We start from the raw sequence: 9,607 nt of genomic DNA, 5'->3' as shown, positions 1-9,607 counted from the left end.
TTAATACTTCCACCTAAATTTAATTTTTTTTCTATGGATGTAGAGAATCTTTACACCAATATCCCTATTCAAGCTGGGATTGCTTGTATTAAAAAACTCTTTGAAGAAAATCCAGACCCAAAACGCCCCGATGAAGCATTAATAAGGTTGTTAGAGATTAATCTTATGCGGAACGATTTTGTTTTTGAGGAACAATTTTATTTACAGATTAAAGGAACCGCAATGGGCAAACGATTTGCTCCATCCTATGCGAATATTTACATGTTCCATTGGGAAAAGGAGGCCCTAAAAAAATGCATCAAAAAACCATTGTATTATTTACGGTATTTAGATGATCTATGGGGCATCTGGAATGGTTCCGAAACTGAATTTAGAGAATTTGTGGACACCTTAAATTCTCATGATCCCTCTATCCAACTCAAAGTAGAATTTAACGAAAACTCAATTAATTTTTTGGACACCACAGTGTTTAAGGGGAGGGATTACAGACTTAGAGGTAAATTGGATATCAAGGTTCATTTTAAAACTACAGATACACATTCATTGCTTCACAGGAAAAGTTTCCACCCAACACATACATTTAAAGGAATAGTTAAGTCCCAGATTCTCAGATTCCAAAGAATATGTACCAGATCGGAATACTTTAAAGAGGCAATATCTATTCTTTTTAAGGCCCTAAGAAATAGGGGCTATTCCAGATCATTTTTAAGACTCTGTCTCAAAAAATCTACAGTTACGGAGAGGATGGCGAAAGGGAATTTAATCCCACTTATCACAACCTATTCCACAAATAGCAAAAATTTGAACAAGAAATTTAAAACCAATTTTGAACAAATCATGGGTTCCAGTATAAATTTTCAATCATCTAAGGTCATTTCGGCATACAAAAGAAACAAAAACTTGTCCGATTTACTAGTTAGGGCAAAACTGCCTTCTCTGAAACAATTTCAAAAACCTAAATTGTTGGATTTCCAGTTTAAAAATTTAAAATTCATAAAAAACATGAGGGATAAAAGGATACTGGCCATAGGTCAGAGATTTACACCAAAATCACAAAATTGTGTTTACGTTATAGACTGCCAACATTGTGGTAAGAAATATGTAGGGGAAACAAAAAACACATTGTCGACACGTATGATTCAACATCGCTACAACATAAGGAACCACAAAGAATCGGAAACACCATTGGTAAAACATTTTATTGAACATGGACTACAAAAAATGACACTTTCAGGATTACAACGGAACATCAATTGGACAGACAAAGAGAGGAAAAACATGGAAAGACGATGGATTTTTTTGCTGGGGACTAAAGAACCGTATGGATTTAACTTTAAATAACATTGAAGATGTTGGTTTTCCCAGTATATTACAAGCAAAATGTCTTAAACCCCTTATATCTAAGATCTATCGCTAAATACATATATATATATTTTTTCCCCTTAAATCCTAACCAACTGACCTTTAACCCTGAACATTTAAATTACTCTAACCCTAACCATTTGAACCCCAATAAATCTTCCAAATTAAACTCTACTTAATTTTTATTCCTAACCCTAACCAAGTGTTTTTCTTTAACACTAACCATTTAGCTATCCTAACCCTAACCAATTGAGTTTTTTGTCTCTAACCCTAACCATTTGGCGATTCTAAACATTTTTTTAAAAAAAATTAAGTTTTACCTACTTTTCACCCTGATCTTAACCAACTTATTTTTTATAGTTTAACCCTTACATTTCATTTATCCTAACCCTGACCAATTAAAATGTTTCAATTCATTCTAACCCTTACCAATTAAAATTATAATTCATTTAACCCCCCCAAATTAAAAAGATTTAAGAAAACCTGTAAATATTTTAAATGAATTCGGTACAGAACAGGGAGAGACGAAAAAAAAGAAAAAAAAGGGGGGCGGAGCCTCGCCTGAGGGAGGGGATAAATAGGGCTGCAGAGCAGCTTGCAGCTCATTTCTGCTCCAGCCAGCGAAGCGAAAGCATCTCCCTCACAGCTCGGCTTTTTCTTTTTTCTTTTTTCTTTTTGCAGCTTTTTTAGTGCGCCCAGCCTGAAGAAGACCCGTTTAGGGTCGAAACGTCGCGAAGGGCGCTCATTATTGTTATTTCTAAAAAATTAAAGAAAAAAAATTTTTTTTGAAAAAAATATTAAAAAACAAAAAAATACAAAAAAAATTACAAAAAACAAAAAACGAAAAAAAACCAATAACTTATGGATTTTATTTTTTGATCGTTTTCTCCTTTTTGAAAAGGAAATTTTATTTGTTTGATTTTTTTTGTTTCTTTTTTCCATTTCTTATTTTTACGTATTGTTTCCGAAAACGGAAACCCTCCCTTAGTTTTTTATTGAATGGTTTAGCGCAAACAAACACATTTTACACAAAACATTGTTACATTCACACATTTTACACAAAACACTTGCACATTCACATATACCCAAGACCACCATACGACAACACAAAAAAACATGGAAGACTGGATGGACGCTGGTGGGACGACGCCGTCGCCGTCCGGGATTTCGCCGTCCTTTCCGGGCCTGGGACCGGTGAGGCTTCCGGATGGAGGGCCAGTGCACCTCCCTCCGATAGAAGGAGGAATCAGTTCCCCTACCCTAACCCTTACCCTACCCTAACCCTTACCCTAACCCTAACCCTTACCCTAACCCTAACCCTTACCCTAACCCCTAACCCTAACCCTAACCCTTACCCTACCCTTTTTCCTAATCGTAACCATTCCCTTTTTCCTAATCCTACCCCTCCTTTTCCTAATCCTAACCATTCCCTTTTCCTAATCCAACCATTCCTTTTTCCTAATCCTAACCATTCCCTTTTTCCTAATCCTACATTCCACTTTTCCTAATACCTAAACCCCTTCCTTTTTCCTAATCAACCATTCCCTTTTTCCTAATCCTAACCCCTTCCTTTTTCCTAATCCTAACCATTCCCTTTTTCCTAATCCTAACCATTCCCTTTTTCCTAATCCTTCTTTCCTAACTCTAATCATAAATTTTTTTTCTTTTTTATTAAAATAAAAAATAAAAACATCTTTACAAAACAGTTATTTTTTAATTTAAATATATTTCATTAAAACTAAATTCATTTAAAAATTTGAAGACAAACAAATAATTTCATAAATACCTAATAATAAATTACTACAACCTACACACGAAGTTCGACGAAGGAGGAGGAGCCTCAGTGAGGAGGAGTCTATAAATAGGAGAGCCCTTCTCTCCCTGCCTCATTTCGTGTTGAACCAGAGCAGGAACAACATCATTTGGAAGAGCATTGTGCAGTGTACCTAAGGCCTGAGGAAGACCTATATAGGTCGAAACGTTGCACATTAGGTACACCAAGTTCATTTAAATTAGTTAATTAAAAAATTGGTTAAAAATCTAAAAAAAATTTTTGTTTGAATTTAAATTAGTTAATTAAAAAATTGGTTAAAAATCTAAAAAAAATTTTAAAAAAATCTAAAAAAAATTTTAATTTTATTTTTTTATTTTTTTATCTTTATCTTTTCATTGAAAAATAAATTAAAAAATCACAAAAAAATTAATAATAACTTCATAGTATATAAAAATAAAAACATATAGAGATTATAAATACATAAAAAATAATTCATATATTATTGTTTAAGAAATAAAGCTGCCTGAGAGAAAGGTAAAAAAGAAATGTGGCAAAATACTTGGGAAGTGGTTGGGCACAGAGGGAGACGGGAACAACGTCCCTTTGCCCACCAACAGTGGGATGGAGATTGGAGGAGGAAGGCCCGTGCCACCCCTGTCTTCTACGGAAGGCAGGCTAAGCCCTTCTTCCCTACCCTAACCCTAACCCTAGGGGGCAACAAAGAGTAACAAACTCAAATTCAAATTTAACGGACGAGGAAGAGAACGGAAGGCTTGTGTGTGTCAGTTGGAGACAGACGGCGTGGCGGGAGGCTGTGTGGGTTAGGGTTAGGGCCTTCGGCGACAGAATTTAATTTTGTTTCCCCTACCCTACCTCAAATACTTTTTGAGTTATTGAGAGTGTACCATCGACTTTTCTGGTTTTCATCCTATATCCTGCCAGTGCCTCCTGCCCTGGTAGGTTGTGTGTTGTGTGTCTTGTCCCCCACCCATATTGTTTAACCCTAACCCTAACCCCAGTGTAACCCTAAGTTCAGTGTGTTTTATGTTAAATGTAAAGAAAGTTAGAAAAGCTAAGAGGGTGCTTAACTAAATTAAAATAAATAAAAGAAAGCCTGATGAAGACAAAGTAATGTCGAAACGTCGCAAAGAAACAAAGAAGAAACTAAAGAAAGTACAAATTAAAACAAGAAGAAAGACAAGTCATAATTCTAATTCGCAGAACGTAAGGGAAAGAAAAGAAAGGGGTGTGTCTAAAACCTAAGTGTTGTGTTCGTCAAGTTCATTGTACAGCACGCAGCCGAAGGGGCAGGATGGCCCGTGCCTTTCCAGCCTCCCACTCGGGAGGTTGGCTCTCTTCCCCAACCTATCCTGCCAGTGCCTCCTGCCCTGGTAGGTTGTGTGTTGTGTGTCTTGTCCCCCACCCATATTGTTTAACCCTAACCCCCTCTATTCAACCCCAATTTACTTTATTTCCTTCCTTTTCTAAATAAAAAATGAAATATAACCCTAACCCTAACTTGTGTGACTTATAAGGGGCAAATTTAATTTTATTTTATAGTGGGAATGGGTTCTAGGAGGTCCAGAGACGATGATGGCCTGTGCATAACAAATTCTGTCGCCTTCGGCGACAGAATTTAATTTTGTTTCTCCTATCACCTGGCATCCACATGAGGTCATTTTCCTGCCACATGTTAGTTGTAGACTAGAAAACATTACAGGGGACAGCAAAAATGGATGATTGCAGAACCCAAAGTTCCCATGGAAGCATCTGATACTCCAAACAGTATTCTGGTAAAAAAAAAATTAAAAAAGTAGTGGCACAGGGTTAGCGTGGTACTACTTGCATAATTACCTAACCCTGCGAGAAGACACCTCACAAAGACGTCAAACTGAAATAAGTAACCATCTCACAACCCAGTATTGTCCATATATACAACTCCAAGATGGGTGTAATTGAACTTATGAGTTGCTACCACACAAGTGGCAAAAAATGGAAATTGAGGGTACTAATTAAGGATCTTGCTATAGCCAATAGCTGGCTGTTGTACTGAAAAAAGACCAATGTGTGACACAAAGAAGAGCATCATGCTTTTCTGCATGGAAGCTGCCAAAATGGTCTTGGTTTAGCTTGCTAACTGACTTTTCAGAGTGGGAATTGACCCAGAGATTTTACTGCAATGGAAAAAGCACCCAGGAAAGGCATTGCTCCATGTCTCAGTCCATGGAAGGGCTAATACCCATATGCCAAAGGCAGCAAACTTGAAGAATACAATGTGGTGCTGAGTAAAAGCACGTCAGAAAAAAATTGAATGCTGTTTAATTTGGAAGGTGCTCTGCTTACAGGCAGATTGCAATTGTTAAAAAGCTGTTTACACATAAGTGTAAGCATGATCCCATAAGGGGAAACATAGTTTGAAGTATATTAAACTAAATGTTTAAAATTAACTGTTTAGAACAGCAACAATGGGATTTTACTTTTTAGGGACATGTGTCTTCCCGTAGCCATTAGCAGTACATTGAATGGGCCACATGATGGAAACAGTCACAACTACTGTGTAGCACTTTGTTTTTGAACTCAGAAATAATGCTAAAGAAAGAGTTTTGGATTTCATCAATAAATTGTTCATGTTTTTACATTTAAAATGAATGTACTCATGTGTGGACATAATTTGTTTCAGCAACTAAATCATATAAAAAAAATTATATTTGGGCTGATTGGGACCTAATGATTGCAAAAATCAAAGAGGATTTAATAATAGATGCCATGCAAGAGCTCAGGTCTTAGGAGGTTAAAGCTGTTTAGCAGACCTTTAAGCTGAAGATTTCCTAACATTCAATCCTTTTGCAGTTAGAAGCAGTGGAGCTGTAGAATTGAAGACAGAATACCAGTTGGTGTGTATGTTGCTGTGTGTGAGAGGCTATTCCTCATAGAAGACTGGACTGCATTTAAGACTCCCGAGTCCTAGAGTCACCTTTCCCACGTGCTGTTCCTATAGGGGGAACCTGGGAAGGCTGATACGTACCGGGCCCCTGGTTTCAAAAACACGCTATCCGTTAACACCGCAAGGTGGAACTAGCATGCCCAGGAAGCAGAAGAGTTCTCCGTTGATTCTCTGGTCTGCGTTGAATGCTTGCAGTCTGCAAATACACTGACTCACCTTAGCTATGCTGTGCAGAGTGAATTGCACACCAGTAGATCTCGACCAGGTTGTTGCAGGCGCCCATGCTCTAGTGTACCCCAGAAGGAAAAGCAAAATCAGCAATCCTCCCAACAAAGGAGAACCTGGACCAGCCACAGCAAGCTGCTGCCTTTCAGGTCTCCAGAAACTTGTTGAAATTGAAACCATCATCCCTGAAATGAGAGCAAAGAGCAATTCTAGTGCCATCATACACCGCAAGACCTCTAGAAAGCTCAGTTTTAAGCGGGTTCATGACCACACTAATAAAGTGAGGAGACTTACCCAAAGCAGCCAGCAGGGGATCTTCTGTGATGGAGCTTGAAGCAGGCAGCAGTTCAACAATGCACACCCCATTCTGACCCATGGTGCTAATTGTCTACATGTTTCCAAGCTCATTCTAAGCCATCTAGTTTGACAGAGGAGCTCATTCTGATGACAATTGTATAGAGTTTGTTAGGGGTTTCAGCAAAAACAGCTGCACTATAAGCTAAAATATGAAGCCCCACCATGTAATGCATTCTGGGTAATGCTGAAGGACATTTTAAAGTCTATTTCAGATGTTGAAAATGTTGTAATACAAATTTCTGGCTCCTATAAGATGCTAAGCGATGAAATTAGAAGTTGAGCTATGATTTATGTCTTAAAAACAGAGTTCAAAGAAAAAATTAAATGAAGTAAAACATGGTTAAAATATCAGACATTGAAAACCAAATTACAGCCTTCAGAGCAGCACTAACAAAAATTCCTTCATCCAACAGAGGCTCAGAGATGAGATTTTAAAGCTGAGCTGAGTTCATTCCAAAAAACTGAGTTTGAAAAGTAAAAGGAGACATAATCAGTTTAAAAACGGACTTTTAAAGCGAATTCCTAGTGAGCAGAGCAGCATCAAGGCAAAACTCCTTCATCGAAAGAGGCTCAGAAACAAGATTTTAAAGCTGAGCTGTGATTTATTTACAAAAACGGAGCTAAAAAATAACTAAAAATTAAATAAAATCTGGTTAAGTTAAGGTAAGAGGGCACTGAGGTTAGGTTTAAGTCCCAGCTTGATAGCAAGCTCCTTGCCAGACTTAGACTAGGCTGAAAAATGAATGTATGTCTATGGCAGCTCTATGAAGGGAGTGGGCTAGGAACATGGTGGGCACCTGCAGAGGATTGGAGGGAGTATACACTGTAAGTTTGATAAAATGAGCACTTTTACTTTTTGAGTTATTTTGAGTGAGAAATTTTTCAAATGGGGGTAAATGGCAGCTATGTGAAGGGAATAGCCACACCAACCAAACTTGGAGGGTATGTGATCTGCTGGTTTCTGGGCATTTAGATTCATCCAGACTGATCATCCTGGAGCTCTGAGCAGAACTTAAAGCAGGAGCCGAGCGGTACCGGTACTGGTGCAACCGCTTTGTGAATGTGTCTTTATGGACAGAAAGATGCATGAGTTGTAAATGTACAATTTATGCACATGATTCCTCTATTGACAAAAAATATCCATGTTCCCACTCAAAGGACTCTGTCTGTCTTTAAATCCTGTGACGTGCGGTGAGGTTCATAGCTGGTGAGGGTATGAACCAGCTACCTCATAATCATAATCATTATGATTATAATTATAATCATAATTATATTTATAAATATAGACTCCCTGCATGTTATTGTTTACATAAGGAAATTTCGCTCATGCGGACAAAGCTGGAGGGCAAAACACTACGTCATGCATAAAATCTGCCGCCGTAGAATAACTCCGTTAACTCAATGAAACTTGGAGATGTAGATATTATTAATTTTGTGCTCCGTAGCAGAGAAAAACCGTTAAAGTAAAACTCAAAACTACGTATTTCTCGCTCTCTGTATCAGCGTAGCGCAGACTCGTTGGCATAGCAACTGACAACAATGACACAAAAAAAACAACAACACTGAAATATTTCACAAAGAGCAGAACATTCAATCTGTTGCAGTAGTATGGTTAGGCTTAATGTTTATTTTGTGATTATTAATAAGTGATTGCTGTGGTATCGCTGCACTTTACTGTATGGCTAGCTCCATGGCTCGCTCGCTGTTTCTGTCTCTTACTCTGCAGTTGTAGAGTCACAATGTCTGGGATCATGAGCGCCCCCTGCCATAAGGCCAGAGAACTGCCTGCCTCACCTTGAATTTGTTCCCTGCCGTTTCTGATCGCGGCTCAGTACAGGAAACACATTACACACACCCATCACAAGACATGAAATATATTTTAGCAAGAATTTCACCTGTATTTCCTATATGCCAGATTAGAAGCCTCTCTTCTGCAGTAAACATTTCACTGGCAGGGCAAAATTATTCTTAAGATAGTTTATAGTTTATATACTGTAGTTTTTAATAGTTGATGCATTGAACACACCAATCAGACTGCTGGTGCCTCTGCATGTTGGACGCTTCGCGCGCTGTTGTGGCCTGATCTCTGAAGTTTTACCTAACCACGAATCGTTCATATAGGCTCACCTATATGAACCCCTTTTATCAAGGTAGGAGTCAAGTTTAAATCCACTGCGTTTGTTCTGCTCGCGCAGCTCAATCTGAACTGCAAATGTTCTCATTGAGCTGCACTGCGTGTTCACAGGAACACATTTAGACATGAGAGTGTGCGGTGAGAATATTTCTTTGTGAACAACGCATTATGTGCAGCGTGTGTGTTTACGTCTCAACATGCTGACTGTCTGTGTTGTTAAAGTCTGAGTTCCTGGTTAGCCGGTGTGCTTCAGCCTATGGAGGAGCTCTTGCGCTTGCCTTATTTTTATTTTATTTAAATTTTTTGCGGCGACACAAATGCTTTGTCTACAGTCAAGTACAGTTGCTGCGAGGCCGCACGGAGATCAGAACAACTCGTCCCATGAGGTTCGGGCAACCAAAACAGTTTCTGTGGCGATTATTAAAAACTCAATAGAGACGAAATGGAAGAGCTACTAATGTGGCATAAATTAAATCTCCCGTTTGCCTCTCTGCATCCAGCAGAGATGCACAGTGCAGCAGGTCTAGCTCATCATGCAGGGCCGGTCCAAGGTTGAACGAGGCCTTGAGCAGAATTTGAGTTAGGGGCCCCATCAGCACCACTAACAGCATTTCAACATAGATTCGGTGAAATCTGGGAGAGGGGTCCTAGTTTAATTGACCCGCATATGTAATTATAGTTTACTAAAATGCATTAATGCAACTAAAACTCAAAGATTAAACTGAGAGCATCAGATTGTTGCTATGGTAACAAATCAATCTAACTATGAAGATTATTCTTTGAACTTTTACCAAGTAAACTTTCCAGCTTT

Source organism: Xiphophorus couchianus, unplaced genomic scaffold, assembly GCF_001444195.1.
Source record: "Xiphophorus couchianus unplaced genomic scaffold, X_couchianus-1.0 Scaffold1000102, whole genome shotgun sequence".
Lineage (NCBI taxonomy): Eukaryota > Metazoa > Chordata > Actinopteri > Cyprinodontiformes > Poeciliidae > Xiphophorus > Xiphophorus couchianus.
This window is presented reverse-complemented; position numbering follows the sequence as displayed.